Genomic DNA, 5,000 nt, shown 5'->3' with positions numbered 1-5,000 from the left:
ACATCTCTTACTGCCTGAGTCGCCCGTTGCCCTGTCGAGACATCAACCAGGGATAAGGTAGAAAACAGGCAGTTTTATAGGTAGCTGCCGTGCGGTCTGCCAAGGGGCTCATCGTATCTCCCGTAGGAGAACTTGGATACTAGTTCACGCGTGAACCGACACCTCCGACGACTACCCCAGCAGCTACCCCACGGTTCCCTTATTAGGTACTCGTTTTTACAAGATGTCTCTTGTCACACAGACGAGTTTCTGTCCGAGGTCGCAACGCGATCCTCTACCACACATCTCCTACTACCGGAAAGCGCCCGTTGCCCGTGGGTTCTACCTTTTGAGGCGCGGGATTGGGTAGCTTTCGGCAGTTTTGTGAGTAAACGCCGTGTGGTCTGCCAAGGGACATCGCCGTTACCACACAGGGTTCGGATACTAGTTCACGCCACCACGTGAACCGACACCTCAGACGGCTATCCCAGCGTTTACCGCTTTTTTGCGTGGTCTTTTACCACCACGCTACTCGTGTTAGCAAGACTCCTCTTGCAGCCAGAGACGAGTTACGGCCGATGCCACCATACGCGGCCCTCTACTGCATTACTGATCTGCCAGTCTCGCCCTTTACCGCCTAGCGCATGTGAGCTAGGGATCGGGTAGAAACATGACAGTTCTAAGGGTAGTTGCCATGCAGTCTGCAGGGTAACATCGTGGCCAAAGGCTCTCGGTTACTAGTGATTCCCACGCTGAAAAACGTGGCCCGACTTCCTCAAACGATGGCCCTGGACAACAACCCTATATTACCATGGACTGGTCTGGCACCACCTATTCAACATATTCGGTAGCAACCCTCCACTACAGAGGGTCCCATACAGTCACTTATTCAGCATATTCGTGACAGACTCCCACTACAGGAGACCGGACCCATACCAACTCCTGTTTGCCCCCAACGGCAAAAGGGGACTTACTACAAGGTCGGCAGGAGGATCCTGCATGGCACTGCCTGTTCAATATATTCAGCAGCAACCCTCCACTACAGAGGGCCCCCAGAGAAGCTCATGGGGCCTTGGTCCGGGGCTACCTATTGACATATATTCGGCAGCTACCTCCTATTACGGGAGGCGTTCCCCTATCCGCCACCCGGGGACCCGACTTCGTAGCGTGGCCAGCGCTCGGACCCTGCTCCGACACGGTAGTTGCCCTTGTACGGGTCTTACTGCACACCCGGTCAGGACGCAGGGTCCCGAAGTAGTAGATAGGGACAGCGGGAATCTCGTTAATCCATTCATGCGCGTCACTAATTAGATGACGAGGCATTTGGCTACTCAACAGCCGTCTTTATTCAATTACTTGAATAACACAAAAATATATACATATACATATATAATGCGTGGCAGGTGTTTGACGCCATGTCCGCCACCGAGGTGGGGACTTACAGGGCGGTACCACAAGATAAAAGTATATAACTAACATACACATATACATATATATTAGTGCGGAAGAATAACAAAAACACAAATTAAAGACATAAAGAAGGAAGAACAAAGACGGTTTATTCCTCCTGTGGATAGGCCCCAGGAGTCAAGGCGAAGAAAATAACCAGCATCCTATCCGACGCCGGCTCGCTCCATCGGACTGTGCGCCGTCATATGTTCGAAGATGCGATAGCTCGTGCAGCAGCTTTGCAGTACTCTCGTGCTAAGCACCGCCAGTTCTCGGGGTCTAAATCCAAGTGCGGAGAGATCTCCGGCCGACGCTGGAGACCATACACCCCTCCAATTCAATGTCGCGGTGGACACTGTAACCTCCTCAACGTCACGGTGCAGGTTGGAGATGGCACGCCTGATGGACGGCGTGTTGTAGTAGGCCGCTTTCTCGGAGTGACACCAGTCGAGCCGGAGATGGTCTCCGACTACCTGGGCGTCGATGACACGGGCGATGCCGTCTTTAACCGCCACCACGTCAGGCTTGCGGATTCCCTCAGGTGTGCGGAGGTGGGGCTCCACAGAGACATTGAAGCCCCTCTGCGCGAGTCCACGGGCGACATAGCGCACGATCGCGTCATGCCGCTTAACCCGGGACCCGTGCGTCCTGAAGCAAGCCTGTAACACGTGGTTGGCGGTCTCTACGGCCTGGCAGCCCGCGCGGCATCTGGTGTCCGCCTCCCGCCCGCGACTGCGCCGTGCCTTCGTGGGGAAGGCGTTGATGCGGGCGCGGAGAGCGTCGATGAAGTTACGCCCAGATAGCAGGCGACTGGTGTCAGCGACCCACTGGTGTTGCCCCTTGACGGCGGCGGAAGATGACAGCGCCGCACCGTCAAAGGCAACGTGTAGGCGCGCGGCCCACATCTCTCCAACCTGTGTCGACGATTTGAGGAGGTGGCCCTCCCACATAAGATGCCGCTCCAGCGCCTCAATCTCACGCTGCACCTCGTCCCGGCCTGCACCGTCGGCGGCTGGCCCAATCCTCTTCAGCGCCAGGAGACGGGACCGGCGAAGTGTTGGCCCCATCCATCGGCATGATGGGATGCCGAGGCCTCCCTGGGCTACAGGAGCGTGGAAGTAGCCCAGGGGAGTGTCCGCCGGAAGGCGGAACCATCTCCTGACGGCGGCACGGATGGTCACATCTGCCGCTTTCAACGCACCCACTCGGGTGCGGCTGAGGGCCAGCCCATGGTACAGGCCAGGCAGAAGTACGGTGGTGAGGGCGTGGAGGCGCTGTTGCGGCTTGAGCGGAGCTCGGGAGATGACGTCCAGCTGCTCCACCAGGTGGCGTCGTGGGTTGAAAACGCAGCGACCAGCGGTGGAGAATTGCAGTCCCAGGTACCGGAAGGTTTCACCCACACGTAGGGCGGGCACGGTGGCGTTGCCCGCTTTGAAGGTAACGTCGGCGTCGACCTTCACCTTCTTGTCGCGCCCAGACGCGACTAAGGCGAGGGTGAAACACTTCCGGGCGTTGATCTGCAGCCCCAGATGGGCGAGGGCTGCGACGGCTGCGTCAATGAGGGACTGCAATCCCCTCGCGGTCGATGCAAAAAGCAGGACGTCATCTGCGAAGGCCGCAGCGTTAACTCTGCGACCAAGGATCCGAGCTCCGATGTGGGAGGGAAGTTGACTCAAAACATAGTCCACCGCAAAATTGAAAAGGAGGGGGGAGAGGGGGTCACCCTGACGCACACCCCTAGCCGGCTGCAGGGGCACGCCCACGTCGGCGCCGCCCGCTATCACCGTCGTGCTACCCTCGTAACACCTTTCGACGTACTCAATAAAGCAATCCGGCAGGCCATGAGCCCTCAGCACGGGGCGGAGGGCGGCATGGTCCACCGAATCGAACGCTTTAGAGACGTCGATCGATGCCACAAAAACAGAGCGACAGGAGCGGACTGCGTCGGTGAGAGCAGTGTCCAAGATGAAGGTGTTTTCCAACATCCCATCCCGGGGGATGAATGCCCGCTGACGTTCGTCCACAGCACATGCACGCATCAGGCGTGACGCGAGAACCTTGTGAAAGGTCCGCGCCAACACCGAGCAGACCGTAATGGGGCGAAAGTCAGCGGGGGATGTTGGTGCAGCCGTTTTGGGGAGAAGTGACGTCCGGGCGCGAAGCAGACGCTCGGGGAGGGCGCGGGCCAGGAGGAAGAGGTTCAAGAGTTTCACCAGGACTTCATGCGGCAGGCGCCGCAGCTCCGCTGGAGTCAGGCCGTCCGGCCCGGCTGCCGATCCCCTGGGCGGCAAGGCAGCAGCGACCTCCTCACGTGTGACCGGCCCCCATAGGCACTCAGGAGCGACAGGCTCCGAGTGCGGGAGAAGGCGGTCACGGATGAAGCCGGCGGTGGAGATCGGCTTCTTCGTGAAGAGGTCCGCCCAGAAGTCCAGCAGACCGGGGATGTCGGGTGGCGGCTGCAGCAGGGTGCCGTCCAGCAAGCCGCGCACGCAACGTGCACGCGACCTACGGAAGGCGTCCTGTGTCCGCGCGTATTCCCAGCGGCGCCGCTTGCGCTTCTGCAGCGGCGGGGCGGCAGGCGGCCGCTTGGATGGTTGGCGCGGCCGCTGTGTCCTGGTGATCGACCTCTCCCCCCTGGACCCGACCGACGCAAGGGCATCCGGGAGCATGCCCAGGATGACATCGGGCGGCGTGCCCCGCCCCAGACCAATGACTCGATCCAGGGCAGAGAAACGCTGGGCGGAAGCAGGTAGCCCCGCCAGATGCTCCCAGATGGCGGCGTCAGTCGGCCCCTCCGGCGGCGGCCCGGTGGTGTCGGCCGCGAAGTCCTCGGCTGCGTCGACGGGCGGCGCAGCGGCCTCGCCCGCGTCAGGCAGCGAGCTCGCTGCTCCACGGCGGGACGCCGGCTCTTCACCCCGACCGATCTCAAGTGCCTCCATGAATTGGCGGACAAGCTGCTTGTGGGCAGCTTGCCGCCGTCGGCACTTGATTGCCTCAAGCGTTCGGTCGGGGAACATCCTGGTAAGTTCTTGATTTACAAAGAAGAACCGGGCGTCCCTCTCCAGGAACAGTTCGGCCTCTGCCTTGGCGAGCGACAGGACTTCTTCCTCCGTCCACCTCGCGCGATGCCTCTCCGTCACGATCTCAGCGTTGGCGGCCGCAGGGTGTTGGCGGCGGCGATGGACCCCGAGACCGTTCTTCGTGGTAAAAGTGCGGTGGCACTCACTGCAAGCAAAGGGAGCTACACAAACTATCGCATTTTCGTTACGGCCGGTTGGCCGGATAGGTGCTGGGGTAGCTGGGGTGGCACCTTCAGCGGAAGGGCCACCATCTCTTGTTTCTTGTCGGCTGCCCCCAACTATAAAGGGATAATGCGAGGGGGGGCTGGTAACCCCCCCAAGCCCCTGGTGCGGTCTTCCACTCTGCAAAAATCAGCAAGCCCACGAGAAGGGGAGAAGACCGCAGGAGAGGAGAGGCTAAGAGGGCTAGGCCCATGTATTGCGCATCACTCTCCCTGTAACTATAACCCAAGGAAGGCACCTCGCAGCAGCAGCACGACTACATCAAGACCG

At 60.0% G+C, this 5,000-nt stretch overlaps 1 pseudogene; it reads right to left on the bottom strand.

Annotated features, from left to right (window-relative positions):
- Positions 1–5,000, bottom strand: part of LOC124580772 — a 9,942-nt pseudogene that overhangs the window by 1,987 nt on the left and 2,955 nt on the right.

The sequence above is a fragment of the Schistocerca americana genome, unplaced genomic scaffold (genome assembly GCF_021461395.2).
Source record: "Schistocerca americana isolate TAMUIC-IGC-003095 unplaced genomic scaffold, iqSchAmer2.1 HiC_scaffold_351, whole genome shotgun sequence".
NCBI lineage: Eukaryota > Metazoa > Arthropoda > Insecta > Orthoptera > Acrididae > Schistocerca > Schistocerca americana.
Note: the sequence above shows the minus strand (reverse complement) of the source record. Positions and strands in the feature narration are given on the sequence as shown.